Genomic DNA, 25,029 nt, shown 5'->3' on the forward strand with positions numbered 1-25,029 from the left:
AGAAAAACTAAAAACAACAACTAAGAAAAACTAAAAACAACAACTAAGAAAAACTAAAAACAACAACTAAGAAAAACTAAAAACAACAACTAAGAAAAACTAAAAACAACAACTAAGAAAAACTAAAAACAACAACTAAGAAAAACTAAAAACAACAACTAAGAAAAACTAAAAACAACAACTAAGAAAAACTAAAAACAACAACTAAGAAAAACTAAAAACAACAACTAAGAAAAACTAAAAACAACAACTAAGAAAAACTAAAAACAACAACTAAGAAAAACTAAAAACAACAACTAAGAAAAACTAAAAACAACAACTAAGAAAAACTAAAAACAACAACTAAGAAAAACTAAAAACAACAACTAAGAAAAACTAAAAACAACAACTAAGAAAAACTAAAAACAACAACTAAGAAAAACTAAAAACAACTACTAAGAAAAACTAAAAACAACTACTAAGAAAAACTAAAAACAACTACTAAGAAAAACTAAAAACAACAACTAAGAAAAACTAAAAACAACAACTAAGAAAAACTAAAAACAACAACTAAGAAAAACTAAAAACAACAACTAAGAAAAACTAAAAACAACAACTAAGAAAAACTAAAAACAACAACTAAGAAAAACTAAAAACAACAACTAAGAAAAACTAAAAACAACAACTAAGAAAAACTAAAAACAACAACTAAGAAAAACTAAAAACAACAACTAAGAAAAACTAAAAACAACAACTAAGAAAAACTAAAAACAACAACTAAGAAAAACTAAAAACAACAACTAAGAAAAACTAAAAACAACAACTAAGAAAAACTAAAAACAACAACTAAGAAAAACTAAAAACAACAACTAAGAAAAACTAAAAACAACAACTAAGAAAAACTAAAAACAACAACTAAGAAAAACTAAAAACAACAACTAAGAAAAACTAAAAACAACAACTAAGAAAAACTAAAAACAACAACTAAGAAAAACTAAAAACAACAACTAAGAAAAACTAAAAACAACAACTAAGAAAAACTAAAAACAACAACTAAGAAAAACTAAAAACAACAACTAAGAAAAACTAAAAACAACAACTAAGAAAAACTAAAAACAACAACTAAGAAAAACTAAAAACAACAACTAAGAAAAACTAAAAACAACAACTAAGAAAAACTAAAAACAACAACTAAGAAAAACTAAAAACAACAACTAAGAAAAACTAAAAACAACAACTAAGAAAAACTAAAAACAACAACTAAGAAAAACTAAAAACAACAACTAAGAAAAACTAAAAACAACAACTAAGAAAAACTAAAAACAACAACTAAGAAAAACTAAAAACAACAACTAAGAAAAACTAAAAACAACAACTAAGAAAAACTAAAAACAACAACTAAGAAAAACTAAAAACAACAACTAAGAAAAACTAAAAACAACAACTAAGAAAAACTAAAAACAACAACTAAGAAAAACTAAAAACAACAACTAAGAAAAACTAAAAACAACAACTAAGAAAAACTAAAAACAACAACTAAGAAAAACTAAAAACAACAACTAAGAAAAACTAAAAACAACAACTAAGAAAAACTAAAAACAACAACTAAGAAAAACTAAAAACAACAACTAAGAAAAACTAAAAACAACAACTAAGAAAAACTAAAAACAACAACTAAGAAAAACTAAAAACAACAACTAAGAAAAACTAAAAACAACAACTAAGAAAAACTAAAAACAACAACTAAGAAAAACTAAAAACAACAACTAAGAAAAACTAAAAACAACAACTAAGAAAAACTAAAAACAACTACTAAGAAAAACTAAAAACAACTACTAAGAAAAACTAAAAACAACTACTAAGAAAAACTAAAAACAACAACTAAGAAAAACTAAAAACAACAACTAAGAAAAACTAAAAACAACAACTAAGAAAAACTAAAAACAACAACTAAGAAAAACTAAAAACAACAACTAAGAAAAACTAAAAACAACAACTAAGAAAAACTAAAAACAACAACTAAGAAAAACTAAAAACAACAACTAAGAAAAACTAAAAACAACAACTAAGAAAAACTAAAAACAACAACTAAGAAAAACTAAAAACAACAACTAAGAAAAACTAAAAACAACAACTAAGAAAAACTAAAAACAACAACTAAGAAAAACTAAAAACAACAACTAAGAAAAACTAAAAACAACAACTAAGAAAAACTAAAAACAACAACTAAGAAAAACTAAAAACAACAACTAAGAAAAACTAAAAACAACAACTAAGAAAAACTAAAAACAACAACTAAGAAAAACTAAAAACAACAACTAAGAAAAACTAAAAACAACAACTAAGAAAAACTAAAAACAACAACTAAGAAAAACTAAAAACAACAACTAAGAAAAACTAAAAACAACAACTAAGAAAAACTAAAAACAACAACTAAGAAAAACTAAAAACAACAACTAAGAAAAACTAAAAACAACAACTAAGAAAAACTAAAAACAACAACTAAGAAAAACTAAAAACAACAACTAAGAAAAACTAAAAACAACAACTAAGAAAAACTAAAAAAAACAACAACTAAGAAAAACTAAAAAAAACAACTAAGAAAAACTAAAAAAAACAACAACTAAGAAAAACTAAAAAAAACAACAACTAGGAAAAACTAAAAAAAACAACAACTAAGAAAAACTAAAAAAACAACAACTAAGAAAAACTAAAAAAGCAACAACTAAGAAAAACTAAAAGCAACAACTAAAAAAAACTAAAAGCAACAACTAAAAAAAACTAAAAGCAACAACTAAAAAAAACTAAAAAAAGCAACAACTAAAAAAAGCAACAACTAAAAAAAGCAACAACTAAAAAAAGCAACAACTAAAAAAAGCAACAACTAAAAAAAGCAACAACTAAAAAAAGCAACAACTAAAAAAAGCAACAACTAAAAAAAGCAACAACTAAAAAAAGCAACAACTAAAAAAAGCAACAACTAAAAAAAGCAACAACTAAAAAAAGCAACAACTAAAAAAAGCAACAACTAAAAAAAGCAACAACTAAAAAAAGCAACAACTAAAAAAAGCAACAACTAAAAAAAGCAACAACTAAAAAAAGCAACAACTAAAAAAAGCAACAACTAAAAAAAGCAACAACTAAAAAAGCAACAACTAAAAAAGCAACAACTAAAAAAAGCAACAACTAAAAAAAGCAACAACTAAAAAAAGCAACAACTAAAAAAAGCAACAACTAAAAAAAGCAACAACTAAAAAAAGCAACAACTAAAAAAAGCAACAACTAAAAAAAGCAACAACTAAAAAAAGCAACAACTAAAAAAAGCAACAACTAAAAAAAGCAACAACTAAAAAAAGCAACAACTAAAAAAAGCAACAACTAAAAAAAGCAACAACTAAAAAAAGCAACAACTAAAAAAAACAACAACTAAAAAAAACAACAACTAAAAAAAACAACAACTAAAAAAAACAACAACTAAAAAAAACAACTCTCCAACTGTTTTTCTGACGAGTTGTTTGGTGGACTTCCCCCATTCAACAAAACACATGTAAGATGTACTACATAAAAATATGAATAAAATACTATGAGTGTGAATTACATACATGTTCTAGTTTTGGAATGATAACTAATGATATACATGCTCTGAAAGTGAAAATTCATTTCTATTGAGCTTTATTGTGACAATATATAAAAATCAGTTTTTATCATCTGTCATTAATAGATTTTTTCTTATAAAATCAATATTTGATTCTGGTTCATTAGTTTATCTTATGAATCGTTGTAGTATCTAATTAAGGAGAATAAAATGTCATTCAGTTTAATATCTTCCAGAAAATACTTTGGTTGACAATTATTTTTAAAGGAAAACTATATTCGTCCATACAGAGTTCCTTCCCTTTGTTTAGAACAGAAACAAAAGTACAAATAAAAACATTACTTCCCCATGCCAGATAGGCACAGCTAATATAAATACTTTGTGAAGATCCTTATAAGACGGTCATCAGTTCTTTTTGAGAATTTTGAAACATCAGACCCGGCATCATATGATGTTACGTAAAACCAATTTTTTTTTGGGGGGGGGGGGGCTGCTAGCATAAATAAGGGTACTGAATTTATATTTGGTCCAATTTTATTTGTTTTTCATACAATAAATAAACCAAGTTTTATCTAATCCTTATAGTAAACAAATGGTTGATCAAAATTTATCCTAATTGATTAATAACAATTACTTTATTTTTTTATTGATTAAAACTCCCTACAAAATGTGGTGATAATTTTGGCACAAAACTACCGGCAAACTGACCTTCGGTTGTCATACGAGATAAATGATACACTCTGAGAGAATAGCGGCATAAGTTTTTAATTAAGTAAGGGTTACATACCTTCCAACTGCATTTCTTCCAATCCAGCATTGCTTAAGTCTAATAGCAAGAAGAAACCAAAAATGATTGGAAGCACTTCTGGTGCAAGCAGAGAAACAATTGTGTTTTGTAATTTTTTCTTTTTCTAGACAAGTTACCCTACTAAGGCTTAAGAATATAGCTAACCTTACTAATTCACCAAGTGTTGGGAAAGAGAACGGTTTCATGTATGCCTTAAGGATATTTGAGAATATGGTTTCATAAGCACTTCAAAACTTATAGCATTTGGTATCTCAAAGGATCACCCACCTAAACACTGGTTGTTTACTTGTTTCCCACTGCAGCAAGATGTGAAACAAATTTAGAATGGGGAGAAAGCTAGCTCCAGAGAGAGCACAATGGCTGGGTACAAAATAGCAAAAACAAAAAAAACAAACAAAAAAAAAAGTAATAAAGCCTTGAAGGGTGCACGTGCTAGGACAGAACAAAGCCATAGCTCATCCAAACAAAAGGAGAACCTGGCGCTGTCACCTCCTACCAAAGTTTCACAATCTAGCCTACCTTACTAAGTACTGGGGAAGACAGGATGGATTTATGCATGAAGGATGTTAGAGAAAGTTATTTGCCAACCACTTTCAAATGGGTCACCTACCTAAATACTAATTAAACTCAGTGTTGCTTACCTTTAGTCATTCAATGAAAACCAATATTCAAACATGAAGTCATCAGTGTACAAAATTAAACTGATTTTTTTTTTCATCCTTAAAATCTACTTCAGTTGATCCATGTCTGGAGGAGGAATGGAACCAAGAGAAATCATGAATATCATAGTCAGATTCACAAACCAGCTTATGACATTGACTTCCTAGTTTCCTTCTTTAGGTGACTCACTTATTAGAAAGGAGATTTGTCAAACAAGTTCAACATAATATTTCAAATGACAACGCCCTCTGACGTCCAGCACAGCACTTAGACTAAAGAACTAAATGATCCAAAGAGTAACCTTGCAATACAATACAGACATATTGGACATGTGTGGGTAAATATAATGGTAAAATCCGAAGTAGCCACATAAGTTTAGATTGAGAAAGAAATTTCCCATTAAAGAATAATTTCGAAGATAGACAAGTATTATGAGTTGAATTGTGGGAGAAAATATGTAGCAAAGAAGTGAGCTGGAACATTCAAGAGAGAGAAAGAGAAACTATAATAAGATGAACCAATATATTTTCAAAAAACTTCCACTACTCTCACAGAGGTTTATCAAGAAAGTAAAGTTTAACTAAATTTATTTTCTATAAACAAAAAAATTAACCAAATACCAGAGCAAACAATGAATTTATTTGTTCTTTTTATTTGTGTCCATTATTCCGGTCACCAAAAAGGAAATAAGATCATCTCTATGGCTGCCACATTACCATTACAACCGGATATTACTACCTATTGAGGCAACTATTTATCAATGAGAAAGTCGGCATTTTCTGTCATTAACAACAGTTTTGTCCATCTGATCATCCTAGCATTTTGAAAAATTCTTGCTTTTTCTTTCTGTAGACAGACTCAGAAGTCCTGTTTAATGCGGAATTTTGATGAAGAAAACTTAGGTATCCTCGGCAGAGTAAAATTTGAAAAAAAAAAAAAAATGTTATTTTTCTAATCAATATTTAAATGTATAGAATTTTCAGTGGATATATTTGCAATCATTTCAAGAACAAAAAGTTCCATATGGATGCATCAGATAAAATACTTTAATAATGAGGATACGCAAAACATTAAATTCATATAAAGGATCAAAAACAGATTTCAGGATGGGATCATGTTAAGAATAGCAACAATTATCTTCAAATCAGTTTACTGTGACTCGCCTGAATCACTCGCCTACACACACCAGTGAATGCCGACACCTTCAATCACAGCAACTTTTGCAACCATTCAGGATGGCCCCTTTTTGGTCGTAGATCCTGTTATAGACAGACATATCAAACCTTGCTGCAATGGGAAGCAAGTAAATACTACCTACACTAGAATAAAAATCAAAAGGAATGTTTGTTTTTTTTTGTTGTTTTTTTTTATGTAACTAATATAGAAATAAAAATTCTAAGGATTGACCAAAAAGAACATCAGTCGAGTCATGGCTTTCCTAATGTGAAGCAATAAAAGATTCTTTGAGAAAAAAAAATGGTATATTTAAATCGTTTTTTTTTATATATATATATATATATATATATAAATTTTATTTTTTTAAAAAGATATTATCAGTTCAATTGTGTCATAGATTTATCGTTGAAATACCTCTAATTTCTATCAATTTTTAACAAATTTTAGGTAAAATTTATTGTTGGTTTTAAACTTCATTTCCGAAATTTTTAGAAAAAGGTATTCAATGGACGACATATCGAAAAATTGGGCAAAAAAATTGATTCCTTTATCCTCAACTCACTCGTTTTTTTTACAAGGAGGGGGGTCGCTTTTTTCGCAAGTTATTGTCTCCGTGTGATTGACTATGCTTAATAGCAACGCTCTCGATTTCCGGTTGCGCGATGGAGAGATCAGCTAAGACGTTAGGTTTTTTTTTTTGTTTTGTCCCCCCCCCTTCTTCGCAACAGGTACTGTTGCTTTGATCCCCCCCCCCCAGGTTTCTTAACTACACCTCCACACACCCGGGCAACGCCGGGGACCAACAATAAAATGAAATATAACTCATGGTTCAATACTTGTATCAGTAATATATCCATGAATAGTTGGTTGAGTAGTTGTCAGCGAAATGACATTCTGAAGTTGAAAAAAAAAATTTTTTTTCTAAAGCGAAGTGTTTGGGTATTTGGGTCAACAGAAGATCATGCTCAATCATAGTTTGAACCACGACCACTGTCTATGCAAGGTTATCGCTTTGTATACAGTCACTTGTTGATCCAATTATGCGATGGGTTCTTATACCCTTACCGCCTTAATAGATGTATATTTAGGGTGTTCACCTGTTTTGTTTGACCGGTTTCTGGTATCAGCCCATGTGACCTTTTCTAGGTCAGAAAAAAAAAAAAAAAAAAAAAAAAACTTGTGAAGCAAGACGAATGGTGTGAGGAGTAAATATTTTAATCTTTTTTACTATTTTATTTTTTATTTTGGGGTGAGGGAGATTTCTGGAAACTACATTAGTAAACAATCGGAGAGTATTTAATGGCAGGAAGTCAGAATATTGCTTATATGGGCTTAGGTTGATCGCTTTTTTTCTAAATTCCCTAAAGAAATTTACTTTAATTTCTGAAAGGGTCTTTATAATATGTTTTTAAATATTAACAATTATTGATTGAGATTGTCGGACTGACTCCCTCATCTTGGTTGTTATAGACAACGTTTCGGCCGTTTTGTTTGAGACTCCTAACAAACGGTTCCCCAGTTCGATACAAAACACCTGATGAAGGCCGGAGGGCAAAACGGGCGAAACGTTGTGTCTATAACAACCAAGATGAGGAAGTCAGTTCGACAATTTCAATCAATGAAAACACCTTATCTCAAAAATATAGACAATTACTATTAACAATTATTTCTATACATACAGACGTTAGAGTTTCATTAGGTATCCTCAAAACAATGTGAGAAACGGAGCGCATGTTCCCATGACGTCAGATTTGTGTTAACTATACGAACTATGGAAAAGCAGAAGCGACTTAATGATTTTTTAAAACCTTTGTTTATCTTCTTCAAACTGCAATTAACAATTAATCTTTGTTATAATTTTGTTAGGAGGTTTTAAGATTTATACAGTTTAATGATTAATAATATTATAAACATTTGTATATCAAATATAAAATACGGTTTTACTGAATGTTCTTTTAGTTACCTACGGGGTTCCATATTTTGTTCGGTAAAAAGAGATGAACTAAATATGAGGGGGGGGGGGCTACAAAATGCTTAATATTTGTGCAATATTTTCAAATCGGTTTTAATCTGGCGATAAAATAGCTGACAAGAGCCATGTTTATGTAAAAACTTAATATTTTAAAAAATTTAAGCAATTAAAAAACTGTTGTAACTGAACATTTTGAAATAATGGAATTTTAATCGTTTTAATCTTTTAAAAATTAGTGTTTACGAAGTTTCTTTTTTCTGGTAATTCAACTGTATATATTAATTCGAAAAACAAAAACAAAAAACGCTATAAAAACAAAACAAAACAAAAAACGCTATAAAAAAAACAAACAAAAAACGCTATAAAAAAAAACAAACAAAAAACGCTATAAAAAAAAACAAACAAAAAACGCTATAAAAAAAAAAAAAAAAAAACGCTATAAAAAAAAAACAAAAAACGCTATAAAAAAAACATTAAATTTATATTTTTTTTAATTGCAACTTCAAGGTAAATTTTTGTTCAATATGTGCATTTAAACTTTTAAAAAATAAATATTTGTTACTTATTTGAACTCTTAGGTTTCATAATAAATAGAAATTTCGATAGATTTAAATATATTTTGTTCGAATTTCGAAAAAATAAATTGGGGGGGGGGCGACACGCACTAAAAAATATTTCCTCTCATATCTTACGGAAACTGCATTTTATATGTAATTTCATTCTAAAATGGATAAGTATCGAAAATTTCACGAAAATCTGACCATTAGTTGATTTTTGCTAGATTTATTAAATACGGGTATGCTTTCACGTTCGGAATGTCAACTACATGGGAACGTCATTTTAAAGCGCCAATTTTGTAAACACGATTTTCGTCTCGCAATTTCATTATTTTCGTTCAATGAAAAATTTTTTTTTTTTTTTTTTTTTTTTTTAATTATTACTGGTTTATTTTGCCCTTTTAAATGGTACAAAAGTTATACTGATAATATTAATTTATAATAAAGTTATATCGTGTTACATATAGTGTGGGGTAATTCTGTGGTGAATTTTGGAGTCCCTAAGTTTATGCAACGATCGGTGATAATTACTGCTGTGGGCGGGAGAATAATAAAACTAAGTTATCTTCCCTCTTGAAGTATTTATCATACTAGATGGCAGTCCGGCGTTGTCTGATCGTACAATACACTTATGATATTTTAATTTATGCAGATTACGTATGAATTATAGAATTAATCCTCTATTGATTATTATACAAGTTAGAAAAGCATTTCATCCAAGGCATGAAAATTGTTAAACAAAATGTTTTTACTATAGGCTTTAAAAATAAAGGTACAAGATTCAATTTGAAATTTATCTTCAAAGTGCACTTCTATAAATTTTACAAAGTAAGATATAAAAATTTAATTTAAATTGAATCAAAAAATTACCTTGGATTTATTTTATGTAATGTACATTCTGTTGCACTTTCTAAAAAAAAAATCATTGAAAATTTTATATCTATATCATTAATTGCTAGATGAAAGATAATGTTTTTAAATTGCAACAAAATGTACATTACAAAAAATAAATCCAAGGTAATTTTTTTTATTCAATTTAAATTAAATTTTTATATCTTCGTAAAATTTATAAAAGTGCACTTTGAAGATAAATAAATTTCAAATTGAATCTTGTACCTTTATTTTTAAAGCATATAGTAAAAACATTTTAACAATTTTCATGCCTTGGATGAAATGCTTTTCTAACTTGTATCTTATCTTTTTAAGATTATATTTTAAAACTCCTCTCTATTTCAGTTTGTATTTCTCCTCACACCATAACTCATTTTTTGCAACTCCTTTGTAATACAGGTCTGAATAATGAGAAAATCTGAATTTTTTTTTAACAAACTTTAAAATAACTTTTTTTAGATTAAATTTTTTAAAACTTCTTTCAGAATAGAAAATCTTTAAAATTTAATAAGGAGCATATTTCATATAGGTTTAATTAAATATTCAGTACATAACGAGAAAAATAGAGATGAAAATTTCAAAAGGAGTGTATAACTGGTTATGGTCAATAGTAGTCCTCGCCAGTGAAAGTCTTTGTTATTATTATTCTATTATTATTATTTAAAACATTTTGTGTCCTGCTCTAATATTACGATGAATAATTTGTCAGGTGGACTAATTCATAAAAAAAAAAAAAAAAAATTAAAAATATGATAATGTCGTTCAACATGTGTGTTTATTTACAATATCCCGTCAGCTGATATTTGAGCTTCATGATAAATGTCCTGAAAAATTCACATCTAATTAATGTTTAGTTTTAAAATATGCAAACAAAGAAATGATTTGCAGCGATTTTAAATAGTGCTTTTATCGTAAATTGAACGCATAAGAAAAAATTAAAATGAAATGATGAGGTATACCCCGGACTTGAACAGGGGGATCATTCGATCTGTAGTTGAATGCTCTACCACTAAGCTATATAACCAGATTATAATAAATCTGGGTTTTTTTTAAGAAACGATTTACTGAAATTTTATTATCTTCCTTGCCAGTGTAACGTAAAATATTCCCCTGTAAATATTTTTTCGTTTTACCTATAAGAGAGAAGTTATTTTTAAGATCGGATTTTTTCGATTTTCGATACTTATCAAATGAATTTCTGTACAATACATATCTAAGAACACTGCCAGACATAAATTAGCTTTGTGTGAAGTTTGCAAAAGGTAGGCCCAGCTGTTTTGAAACCTATGACGCGCGCGCAAAGTGACTTTTAAGTAATGTTTATTTTCTCAATCGTTTTCTTCACGTTTCGTGAAGACTGTTAAACTTGCTATAATTTACTATTTAATGTTATTTTACTTTTTGGGGGATGAAAATATACTAAACAATGAAAAAAGAGGGAATGAAACAAATGTCATTACCAAGTGTAATGAAACAAATGTCATTACCAAGTGTAATGAAACAAATGTCATTACCAAGTGTAATGAAACAAATGTCATTACCAAGTGTAATGAAACAAATGTCATTACCAAGTGTAATGAAACAAATGTCATTACCAAGTGTAATGAAACAAATGTCATTACCAAGTGTAATGAAACAAATGTCATTACCAAGTGTAATGAAACAAATGTCATTACCAAGTGTAATGAAACAAATGTCATTACCAAGTGTAATGAAACAAATGTCATTACCAAGTGTAATGAAACAAATGTCATTACCAAGTGTAATGAAACAAATGTCATTACCAAGTGTAAGAAAACATAACATTCTCTCGACCTGCATAATTTGAAACTTTGAAACTAAATTTTCTTATTTCAAAATTTGTTTTGTTACTTTCACTTGATAGAATTCAACTAAACGTAGCAATCGTTTGATTTTGCGATTATCACTAATTTTCAGTTTTTATATACACAGACATGACAGAAAAGAATAGACATTAAGATAAATATTTTTCTTAAGATTAATATATGCTTATTAATATTTACAAATAAGAATAGTGCTGAAATAACTTAAAGCATCTCATTAAAATGGCATTCAACAACATTGAAATGGCATTCAACAACATTGAAATGGCATTCAACAACATTGAAATGGCATTCAACAACATTGAAATGGCATTCAACAACATTGAAATGGCATTCAACAACATTGAAATGGCATTCAACAACATTGAAATGGCATTCAACAACATTGAAATGGCATTCAACAACATTGAAATGGCATTCAACAACATTGAAATGGCATTCAACAACATTGAAATGGCATTCAACAACATTAAAATTGCATCCAACAACATTGAAACATGCAATGAACCAAAAGAGCATCAGAATTACCAGAATTTCTGCGAGGACAAATTATGGGTCAACATGAAAATAGTATTAGTCAACACAAAATAATAGGAAATCTTTCAATACCCTTTTTCTACTGTTAATAGAGTGATCGTACAATTCATAAGAGAAGATAAAGAGTGCAGAAAACCGCATCCAGGTCACCTCAGGACCTCTGAAAGAACCTTGCGTCTTGTGAAAAATATTGAAGAGGATCTTCAGTGCAAAGGCCTGGACATTGCAACACAAGCTGGTATCAGTCTCAGAACAGCTGTCAGGTATTTTCACAAGCTGGGCTACTATGATAGAGCTGCGAGAAGGAAACCTCTTCTTAGTTGTGTCAATATCAAGCGTAGAAAAGATTGGACTTGTGAGGTGGTAAGGAGACCTATGACTTCTTGAACCCATGTTATTTTCTCTGAAGAATCATGATTTGCATTATTTCCCGACAATGGAAGGGTTAGGGTTATGGGGGCTCCCTCAGCAAGAGTTTGACTTAAAAAGATTGCAGCAACACTGAAACATGGGGGTTTTTCGGTTATGGTATGGAGTGCAATTTGGGTGATAGTCGCTCAGATCTGGTGGAGTGCGAAGGAGACATCAATTCTCAAGTGGTAAAAATGAACCAATTTAACTTCCTATTTATGGAAGGTGGAGCTTCTTGACACTCTGCAAGGGCGACACACAACATTGTGCCAAAATGGGATTAATAAACTTCCATAGTCAAGTCAGTCCCCGGATCTGAACCCAATTGAAAACCTTTCAGGCATATTAGACAGGAACCTTCACAAAAATAAAAGCAAGCCATCTTCTAAGCCTGAACTTTTAGTATTACGTCAGACATGGCAAGAAATTCCTCAAGATGATATTCATCAACTGACCAATGCCATGATGGTTCTAACATTAACAATAGCAAAGGAAATGTCTAAATATTAGTTATTAAATTCGCAACCATTTATTTTGTTTTATAAATTCTATGTTTATTGGGCAGACCTAAATGAGAATCACCTCCTCTTGTAATTTTTATGGTATGTTTTAGTATGTTATAGTTTTCAAGGTTGGAAGTGTTTATCCCAAAAGCCGTTCTTAACATGGAGAGGTTGGGGGTGTTTATACTACGCTGGGTTAGTTTGTACCAACTGCATAATACCTGTTAACATTAAAGGGGCGGGGGGTGATTCTCGTACAGGTCTGCCGTTTATTGAAATAAATTGTTTCTATGAGTGTATATTCTTTTCTGTCATGTCTATATATATTCCAAGGAAGAAAAAAAAAAAAAGCTCTCCAACATTTTTTTCTGAGGAATACGTGTCTCTGAGGAGTTGTTTGATAAATTTTCACGATTCAACAAAACGTGTAAGACGTACTACATTAACATATGAATAAAATACTATGAGCGAAATAAATACATCCTCTGGTTTTGGAATGATAAATAACAATAAAAAGTACATGATCCCTGGCTTTGGTAAAGGCCATCTTGAATGACGATAGCATATTTGTGTAGAACCAAGAACCATGCCGACATCTATAATACAAATCTCACCTGTCTGTATGCATGTATGTATATCTGACTAAAATTTTTGACAGAGGCGATGGATTTTTGCAAGATCAGTATCATTTTGAAGCTCGCCGTTTCGAACAATAAATATAAAAAAATTGGCCAACAACAGTTCCTTCACCCTCAAAGTGAGCAGTTTTCTACAAGGAGGGGGTCAATTTTTTGCAAGTCATTGTATCAGTTTGATTGACTGCCTACTTTTAACGTTCCAAACTTCCGGCTGCATCATGGAGTAGCGGTAAAACGTCAGATTTTCTTTCATTTCCTTTTTCACCTTCATGTCAAAGGTTCGAGCCTGCCTGCCTGCCTACTACCACTTTTTTTTTTTGCTCAACACACCTCCAAACACCCGGCCCGGGCACCCAGGCTAGTTTAATTTGGGGATAAAAATTCTATATTAGTGAAGGAAGAAAATGAACAGATATATACAGTTATCTATATCAAAATGGAAATAAAACGAAACATTAAAAGAATAGAAAGGTTGCTACCTAAAACATAAGTTTTGTAAATGAAAAAAAAAAAAATCAGAGAAAAATGAAATTTTATTAACATTTTTATACAAGAGATAAATACAAAAATTTTCAATTAAGAAAATATTTACAGTATAAACATGTTTGGTAAAGAAAGTCGAGTCAATATTCACAAATCCAAACGTTCATAATGCGAATAATATACATATGTAAGCGATATATGTATGAGTATTTGGCAGCGTGGCATCGTGTATATATGTGCATAGGTTTACTTTGTTATTGTTAGTGCGTGTATAGAAATGCACGAGTTGATGAAGGCTGGAGAGTCATTAAGTTCTTTTCACTTCCGACTTTTAGTTGGAGAGGTTTTTTGAGAAGAGAAACTTGGAAACTTGTTCAAGGTTCGGCCAGCTTTGTCTAGCTGTAGACCGTTTGTTTTATAGGAATTTTCAACTACGTCAGTTTACCATTTTCACATAGACGTGTTAATTTTGTGGTTTGAAACGATTTTTATTGCCTGAAAATGCTTTGAGTTTACACGTTGCTGTGAAATATTTATTTTGTTCGAATTTCGGGGGGGGGGGGGGCATGCACTAAAAAAAAAAAAAAAAAATCCCCTCATTTTACGGAAACTGCATTGTATATGTAATTTAGTTTCAAGTATCGAAAATTTCACGAAAATCTGACAGTTCATTTTTGCGAGAGTTATTAAACACGGGTGTTTTCATGTACGAAATGCTTATTACATGGAAACGTTATTTTAAAGCGTCAAGTATGTATTTCGTCTCGCAATTTTATTTTCGTACGATAATTTTTTTTTTTTTTTTTTTTTTTTTAAATTATTTCTAGTTTATTTTCTTTTAATGGTACAAAAGTTATATTGATAATATTAACTTATAAAATTACATCGTGTTACATATGGGGTGGGGAGTAATTCTGTGGTCAATTTTGGAGGTGCCTAACGACAACGTACGTAATATTGTTTTTACTTAAAAAAAAAAAAAAAAAAAAAATGGTGTAGATTGCGTTGTTTTGTTTTTCGCCTCGTATCGTTGTCGTCTGGAAACAACGAAACAAGTCCTAGTGTATTTATACACCGCAAATGGATGGGAACATTTAATGCTAGTAAAACTAAGCTGCTCTCCTTTAACAATTATAAGACGCCTCTCCAACCCCCTATATCCATGACAAATAGCATCCTACCTGAGGATTCTACCTTCAAACTCTTCAGCCTAACATTTGCGGGCAATATGAACTGGAACAACTACATAGAGGACAAAGGTGGGTTCTCTCTATCGAGTCAGAAGACTACTCGCCAGCACTCCAGCCCCTGTCTCATCGCCGCAATGTTGCATGACTGTGCCTGTTTTACAAATATTTTAATGGAATGTGTTCTGATGAACTTGTTTCACTTGTACCCCCTCAACGTACATCTCCCTGACAAACCCGCTTAGCAATAAGATCTCATCCCTTCACCCTTCACTGTTCTCTCTAAATGCCAGAAAGCTTTCTATTCTAATAGTTTCTTCCCTGGAACAGCTAGACTTTGGAATTCCCTTCCTGTTGCCTGCTTCCCTGGCTGTACTGCAGAAGTTAACATGTAACAAACAAATATCTTGTTAATCTTTCCTAGACATGGCCCCAAATAGTAGCCCCTTACGTCCAAGTGGCGATATGCTTTGTAAGAGGTGAACACGAGTAAAAATAAAATGACATTTAAAGATCGATTATTATTTTTTTTTTTTTTTTTTTTGCTAAAACATGATTTCAAGTTAAAGTAAAAAATTTAAAAAAAAAAAAAAAATCAATGAAGAGGAATGAAATTTCATTCTGCAGTAAATACACTAAGTCTTATTTCGTTGTTTCCAGACGAAAACGAAACAGGGGGGGGGGGACAAAAACAAAACAACGCAATCCACACCTTCATGACATGTGCGTGTTACTGATAGTAACACGCACATGTCATGAAGGTGTCGTGTTAGTGACAAGTCATGCGTTTAAAAAAACGCAAATAAAATAAAATAAATAAAATAAACCCGTAATTCATTTTTTTTTTAAGAAGTTCAACTATTTTATTAACAAAAATTTAATCGTTCTTTTTACTTTTTTATTTTTATTTTTTTTTAAGTTATGTGCTAGGTGTATCAGTAATTTGGAGGAATTTTTGACACCGCTAACAGAAAACTGCGAATAAAATATTTTAAAAAAACTCGTAATTTCTCTTTTAGAGTGGGTTGTTTATTTTCTGTATGGAATATACTTCCAAAATAAACTATTAAAGTTGTTTTAAAAATAGAAATATTTTTTATTTTTTAAAAAAGTGTCTACAAAATTTTTAAAAAATGCCGGCGGGCCTTCATGCAGCCATTTTTTTTACGTAATGAAATCAATTGAATTTTACCAGTTAAATATTTTTCAATTTTTAAACTTTAAGAATCAATAAAAAAATTTCTATTGGTTCAATTTTTACGATATTTTCAGCGTCAATGTGAAATTTTATGCTCTTTCCAATAAACAAATTATAATATTTTAGGGAAAACGTTTTTTTTTTCAAATTCAACCCCTCCCCATTTTGAAATGTCTATTAAAATTTTAATAATTTATGTACCAAAGTTTTATATATTACAAATTGAAGATAAAAGATCAATAAAGAAAATATTCTAATTTAAAAAAAAAAGAAGTTTTTTGGAAATTTACCTGTAAAGTCCAAAGTGTAAAACCTTTTTTTAAAAACCACGTTGATTTTTTTTTTTTTTTTATGAAAGCGTCAAGTAAATACCAGACGCTGACGGCAAATTTTTCTATTTCATTCAATGTTTTCTTTTTTTAGATATTAAAAAAAAATATCAGTCGATAAAGAAGTATTAAGATATATCAATCAATAACTCGTGTATTTCATTAAGAGAATTAAAAAAAATCGGTGAACTGGATTTTTTGTTTTAGGGGAAAAACTTATAAGTGAATGTGCGTTTCTTTTTAACTAGGGAGGACGAAAAATACTAAGTTTGGTTAACACACGCAATAGAAAAGAGACATTATGTCCCTTTGACGAATCCATATTTGATAAATTTCATAGTAGCAGCAGTAGCCTTTAAGCTTGTGGCGCTAACCACGTCACGAAAATGTGATTTTCTACGACCCTCACTTTAAAAAATCCTTTTATTTAAAAAAAAAAAAAAAAAAACTACATGGAATTTAAAATATAAATACGGATAAATTCTTAATGAAGAATAGAACTACCCATTTAATAGTATTTTTTTTTTTTAGGAAAGTGATTTTTTTGCATATATATATATATATATATATATATTTATATATTTATATATTTATAAGCAAGTCAAAATATGTTGATTTTCTTTCTATATATATATTTTAAAGAAAACCGCTTTAAAAAAAAATATTACATAATTTGCTATTGAACCCGTTATTTTTTTTTTTTTAATTTGGTCTTTATTCCTTTAATTGAAAAAGAAAATTAGGGTTTGAATTACATTTTTCAAGTTCGAAAGTTCGAGAAATTAAGTTTTCTTCTAGTTATATCAAATTCATTAATACAGACTTTAGGAGCTTTTTTCGTAATGTTCTTGCAAAAAATTATTTTTTCAATTATTACAATTTACGATTTATTTTTATAAAATTTACGATTTATTTTTATAAAAATAAAATAAATTCATGCATTTTTTTTTTTTTTACTACTTATAGTTTTCAGTAGTGGAAAAAAAATGTAAAGGTATTTTTTGTTAAAACAAAATACATTTCAACAATTCAAGTAAAAAACTGTTCATTATTTTCAGTGATCATTATGTTATAAATGCTAAAAATTTTCATTAAAATTGGTTAATTTCCTGATTTTCGGTGAATTTTTAAGTAAGTTATACATTTTGAGCATCGGCATTCATTTTGCACATAGCTACTGTTAGAAAACCACCCAATAAATATCACGGGGACATTTATTGGCAATGTCATTAAATAGTGTTTGTGGGTGATACGAGAAAATAAGTGTGCAGGTATTTAAAATATTTCTTATCTTAAACATTATTATATGAGGAGTCATTTCATGTAAAGTTTATTTTACCCATCAAAACTCGAGAAATGCACGATTAGAATGTGTAAACATTGCATAAAAATATTCAAGATGGCTGCTACCCACAATTTCATAGAGCAAGTAGCAGTCTTGACCTTGCGATCAAAAACTAAGATCGAGTGAAACGGAACGAATCGATGCAAAACTGGCAAGTCGGAAAATGACAATAGAAACAACTGTCAATATTTCTATAAGAAAAAAAAAAAATTAAAAGAAAAATAATTTGATAATTTATTTTTACTTATGTAGAATAAATGCAAGAAAAAAAGATAAAAAAATTTAAACCACTTTTAAATGATTAATTTTTTTTAATAATTTAAAATGACAAATTTAAACTTTAATTTAAAATAAATGCATAAAAAAGCATGTTATTTAAATTAAAAAATTAAAAATAAAGTTGTTTAAATTATTTATCAGTCTAAATTATAAAAAATAATTTAAAATAAAAAAATTGTTTAAAAGTTTGAATTATTTTTCGTGTGTTTTTTTAAAAGGCATTTATTCTACATAAGTAAAAATTAAAGTTGTCTAATTACTTTCCTTTTAATTTCTTTTTACTTATAGAAAAATCAATAACATTTGTTTCATCCTGTCATATTGTGGGGTTCTGTATAACATGAAGTGGTGTATAAACGATGTATACGTGTATCTTCTCGTGGTCAGATTGTAACTAGTTTTTTTTTTTTTTTTTTTTTTTTTTTTTTTTTACTTCAGTCGAAGTTCTCAGAAATCAAGGGACCCACAACCTGGGGCTAACACTTGAACTCTACAGGAGATACATCGATATTCGAATGTTCCATTTAAGTTCTTTATTTCTCAAACACCGAGTTAGTAAAGAAATTGAGAACATAATTTTCCTCTTCCCAATTAACCATTTTCATATATTGTATTATATCTTTTATTTTGGTCTCTTTCTTACTGGATTCCAGGACAAGAATTTATCTAATCTGGTGGAGTATCCAGCTTCGTGCTATTACTTGAGGTAACATCACTTGGAGAAGGTGCACCATTCCTCGTAAAAGCTAATGTGGGTTAGCCATAGTGAGGACATCTTATTTGGGCAGTGAATACTATGTGATTTTGAATATTTGGTCAGGGTTTACTTCTATGGAAAAAGTATCCTCATGCAAGGTTGTTGACAAACCCCTGTACAGATAGACCTTAGACACTCGAGGACAGTGTTTAGTAGGCATTTAAGTTCTAATATATGACGTGTGTGTATATACGTGTGTTCGTCTAATGTTGTGATCGTCTAATCTAGTTTTTCGATTGTTCGTGGTGTATAACACGACAGTGTTGATATATTAACAGATATAGTTTAACAACGGACATTTCCAACAAAAAGCGACGTAATAGTCTCTGGGAATTTACATCGGTCAATGGAGAAACATACCTGGTCCATCTTTGGTCTTTATTTGACAGATCCTCAGAAAAAGATGTAAATGAAGACTCCTACAACTCCAAGTCATGGTGTTATTTACAGCAGATTTGTTCCAGATGTTTGCCCCTATTGGAAAGCCGCAACGCTGGTCCTAAACTATCGTCATTTCTGATCCCCTCTGCTCGGAGCCATCACGATCTGAAGATCGTCTCTTTCTCCCTCTGACTCTTAACTAAAAATGTTAAGTGTCTTTTAAGCTCTCTCCTAAAGTCCACGTCATCTTAAGTGGCATTTACGTAAAACTAGATCAGACTGTAGAAGTCAAACCTACTTTTAAATTATTGTTTATGTTCTAACATTCTTTTCTATTAAAACATTTTAGCATAAATAATTTTATCTGCAAATATTTATTTCATTACGATAACATTTTATTTTTATAAATTTAACAACCATAATTATCGACCAGCACATATTTCAGCATTGCCCGGCCAATATCTAACAATTATTTTCCGACTTGTCAGGTTTGCCTCAGTTCATTCCGCTTCACTTGATCTTGGTTTATAATCAAAGTCAAGGCTGCTACTTGCTCTAAGAAATTGAGGGTAGCAGCCATCTTGAATATTTTTCATGCACTGTTTATACATTTTAATCGTGCATTTCTCGAGTTTGGGAGGGGGAAAAAAAATTAACCTTTTATTCAAAATGACTTGTGTATTAATTAAATATTTTTAATGTCTACGGAGACTTATTTTGTATATTTTTAAGTCATTGTTGAGATTTCAATAACATGGAATACCATGCGGCCATTTTTCTTGTGCTCATTTAACGCTCGACACTACTTGTTTTTCAAACCAAATAAACATTTTACATTAAATAAAAACACTAAAACTTATCCAGCTAGGTAGAAAAGTAATTTATCTTTAATAACTTATTTGCTATATATCTGTTTTTCGACCACTTTTTCGAATCTCTGGATTGTAAAGTTTTAAAAGATACTGTAAATAATATTTACAAAATATAGATGCTGGGCAAAGTATATATCTTGTTCGATCAAAGGGTGTAACGTGTGCTTACGTTATAAACCTTACACTGTAAACAAATGGCTAAACAAAAATGGTTACTTGGCTCAGAATCGATATTTATGGCAACTTCAAAAGCTTATAACTTCTATTAAATATTGTTGTGCTTATCCAGATTTTAACAATTTAAAAAAAAAAAAAAAAAAATTATGATTCCAATTTAGAATGACATTTTCGTTCCAAATTTTTACTGTATTTTTTTTTTTACTAAAAAAGGGTTAAATTCTGGACATGCACCAATATTTTTTAAACAAATACATAAAAAATTAGTTAAAACTAAAATAGTATTTGACTAATTTCTAAGTAAATTTTTACCTGGTTTCTATCTTAACATTTTTCTTTAAAATGACAAATAGGTTTTCGGGTAAGCTGAAAACGAATATCACATGTAAATTTTCCACAAATAAATAGTTTTCCGGATATTAAGCAATGTCATTTATATTATTGCTGGTGGCCATTTTTTTTTTTTTTTTTTTTTTTTTTTTTTTTACTTATTTGAACTCTTATATTTCATAATAAATAGAAATTTCGATAGATTTAAATATATTTTGTTCGAATTTCGAAAAAATAAATATGGGGGGAGGATACACACTAAAAAATATTTCCCCTCCCCTCGTATATTTTACGAAAACTGCATTTTATATGTAATTTTATTCTAAAATGGATAAGTATCGAAAATTTCACGAAAATCTGACCATCAGTTGATTTTTGCTAGATTTATTAAACACGGGTATGCTTTCACGTTCGGAATGTCTACTACATGGGGACAAACGCCAATGATGTAAACACGATTTTCGTCTCGAAATTTCGTTATTTTCGTTCGATGACAAAAATTTTTTTTAATTATTACTGGTTTATTTTGCCCTTCTTTTAAATGGTACAAAAGTTATACTGATAATATTAATTTATAATAAAGTTACATCGTGTTACATATAGGGTGGGGGTGGGGTAATTCTGTGGTGACTTTTGGCAGTCCCTAACTATAATCTCCAGCCAAAAAATAATATCCATCCAAAAGAAAAAAATTTTTTAAAAATCATAAAATAATTTGTAAAGCGCAAAGTTCAAGCCAAAATAAACAAAAACCAGGCCACACACGTAAAAGTTCTTTACTTGTAAAAAATAATTGCTCTGCTCCTTAAGTCAAACTGCGTACAACATCGGAGCCGATGCGTATTTCGCTAGAGGGGTGCTAGCAGTGTCAGAAATTTCGTGAAAATAGTGAATAATTCCACCCCATCTTTCCAAGCTTATAACTCCTCGAAAAATGTAATTCAAGCCCTAATTTTTTTTTTCAATTAAAGGAGTAAGGACCAAGGTTTTATTTAAAAAAAAACAAAACAAAACAATGTGTTTTTTTTTTTTAAAAAAGGTTTTAAACTTCGGACTTTACAGGTAAATTTCTAAAAAACTGATTTTTTTTTTTTGTTTTAAATTTGAATATATTATTTATTGACCTTTTCTCTTCAATTTGTGATATATAAACCTATTAAACATAAATTAATTATTTACTTTTTAATAGACATTTCAAAATGAGAGGCGTAAATTATTCGACCCCCTATCTTTCTAAGCTTATAACTCCTCGAAAAATGTAATTCAAGCCCTAATTTTTTTTTCAATTAAAGGAGCAAGGACCAAGGTTTCATTAAAAAAAAAAAAAAAAGACAAAAAGAAAAAATGTGTTCTTATAAAATAAGGTTTTAAACTTCGGACTTTACAGGTAAATTTCTAAAAAACTGATTTTTTTTTTTTGTTTTAAATTTGAATATATTATTTATTGACCTTTTCTCTTCAATTTGTGATATATAAACCTATTAAACATAAATTAATTATTTACTTTTTAATAGACATTTCAAAATGGGGGGGGCGTGAAAATGGGGGGGCGTGAAAATGGGGGGGGGGCGTGAATTTAAAAAAAACGTTTGTCTAAAATATTATATTCGGTTTATTGGAAAGAACATAAAATTTCACATTGACCCTGAAAATATCGTAAAAATAGAATCAATAGAAAAATTTTGATAGATTTTTAAAATTTAAAAATTTAAAAATATTGAGTTTAAAAATTTAAAAATATTGAGTTCGGAAAATTCATTACTGTTTTAAAAAAAAAATAAAAATATTTTTATTACTTTTAAAACAACTGTAATAGTTTATTTTGGAAGTATAATCCATAAAGAAAATAAATAACCCACTTTTAACAGAGAAATTACGAGATTTTTATATTGTATTCGCAGTTTCGTGTTAGGGGTGTCAAAAATTCCTACAAAAATTCTGATACTGCTACCCTGAGGGGTGCTTGCTACCCCTCTAGCGAAATACGCATCGGCTCCGCCAGGTAGGTACTCACGCAGATTACGGGATGTGCTGACTGCTGAACATGAGAGGCTGAGAATTTAGCAAAGAAGCAAACAAACGGAGAAAAAAAAAAAAAAAGTAAAAAATTCAAACTATTTTGTACTTTTACCTAACAATTCAATAAGATATCGTAAAAATTATATTTTAAAAAATAGGACGGTCCGTAATCTGCATAAATACCGAAAACCATTCCTAACATGGGGAGGAGGAGCTTCGTAAACGCTTCTGCTGCCGCGGACGGAACTCTCCTAAAATAAAAATAATTTCGGGTTTGTATTACTGTACACAGATTCGAAAAAGTTGTCAAAAAACAAATATATAACAAATAAATGTTATCAAAGGCAAGATAAGTTACTTTTCTACCAAACTGGATATATTTTTCGTGTTTTTATTCAATGTAACATTTATTCAGCTCGAAAAACATACAGTGTTTACCGATGTATTGGAAAATTCAAGATGGCGTCTGATTCTCTCTTTAACACGGTAAGTTTGGAAAAAGGTGTTATAAATAAAAAACTATACAAAATACTATTAAAAACCCGCCGAATATATGTCAACCTATGTCACGGTAACATATTGAGCGAGTTTTTAACAGTATTTTATCTGGGTTTTTATTTATAACACCTTTTCCCAAACTTACCGTGTTAAAGAGAGAATCAGACGCCATCTTGAATTTTCCAATACATCGGTAAACACTGTTTTTCGAGCTGAATAAACATGTTACATTGAATAAAAACACAAAAAATATATCCAGTTTGGCAGAAAAGTAACTTATCTTGCCTTTGATAACATTTATTTGTTATATATTTCTTTGACAACTTTTTCGAATCTATGTGTACAATACAAACCCATAATTTCCTAAGAATGTTAAATTCACAAATACCAAAGATGTTTACCAGTCGCGGTCATTTTCTTACCATAAATTAAAGCAATTTTTTTAAAAGTTTGCCCGTAAAAACTAGTTTACTGTGTCAAAAACTTTACTTCCTGTGCATATAATTTAAAATGTTTTTAAATTGTGTGTGTATAGTATTATATTAGTTTAATGAAGACATTCAAAAATGAAAATATTGAAAAAAAAAAAAAATGAGGTACTAGTGCAGTCTGCAGTGCACTAGTGAGTGCAGTTACTGCAGAGTGCAGTGCACTTATTGATCCGTGTTGAAATAACAGAAAGCCATTAGGGGAGAGGGTGTTTTGTAACTTTTCTGTACTGTTAGAAACTCGCTCAATCTATGTTACCGTGACATAATCGGCGGGTTTTTAATAGTATTTTGTCTAGTTTTTTATTCATAAAATCTTTTCCCAAACTAACCGTGTTAAAGAGAGAGTCGGGCGGCCGGGCGCCATTTTAAATTTTTCAATACATCGGTAAACATTGTATGTTTTTCGAGCTGAATAAACATGTTACATTGAATAAAAACACAAAAAACATATTCAGTTTGGTAGAAAAGTAACTTATCTTACCTTTGATAACATTTATTTGTTATATATTTGTTTTTGGACAACTTTTTCGAATCTATGTGTACCACTGTACTGTACTGTACCTGTACAAACCACAGAGAAACTGTAAAAAAAGTGACAAAAAAAACTAAAATATTTATCTAGGTATTTTTTCTCCTCACGTTTCAAAATAATCTTGTCAAATTTGGCAAATTTAAAGCGGTAGTTATCACTGTTGGCGCCCCCCCCTCCTCGGTCGCGAAATAGGCAAGATGGCCGTGAGACGATTGATCTCATTAAAATGATTGAGAAAGAAAAAAAGAAAAAAGTGTTAATGCACTTACTGATCCGCGCTATTTTTTTTTTTAAATCGTATTCCCACGTTTAATTAAAGTTTTTTTTTTTATTCAATTGTAAGGTTAAAGTACAGAATAGGTACAAAACACCCTCCCCATGTTAAGAATGGCGTTTTAAATAACGTTATTTCAACACGGATCACTCTCTGCATGAGTACAAAAAAAAAATTGATCAAATTAAGTGAAATTTTTTTTATGAGAACTTAATTCCATAACGGGTACATGCAATACATATGGCCGCCAGCGATTAACACTTTGAATGTGTGAGAAAGAAAAAAATACAATTAAAACCAAGAAGT

General features: G+C 29.5%; 1 protein-coding gene across 2 annotated transcripts in view; it reads right to left on the reverse strand.

The window, feature by feature from the left end:
* Positions 1–25,029, reverse strand: part of LOC145260479 (rho guanine nucleotide exchange factor 38-like) — a 144,755-nt gene that overhangs the window by 118,615 nt on the left and 1,111 nt on the right. Inside the window, exon 2 of one of the 2 annotated variants that reach the window (XM_080118586.1) lies at positions 24,399–24,498. The exons of the other annotated variant lie outside the window; for it this stretch is intronic. The gene's annotated coding sequence lies outside the window, so the exon portion shown is untranslated. The remainder of the gene's footprint in view (positions 1–24,398; positions 24,499–25,029) is intronic. 2 annotated transcript variants of the gene reach the window in all.

This window comes from Euprymna scolopes, chromosome 36 (assembly GCF_053919585.1).
Source record: "Euprymna scolopes isolate OS-2025 chromosome 36, ASM5391958v1, whole genome shotgun sequence".
NCBI lineage: Eukaryota > Metazoa > Mollusca > Cephalopoda > Sepiida > Sepiolidae > Euprymna > Euprymna scolopes.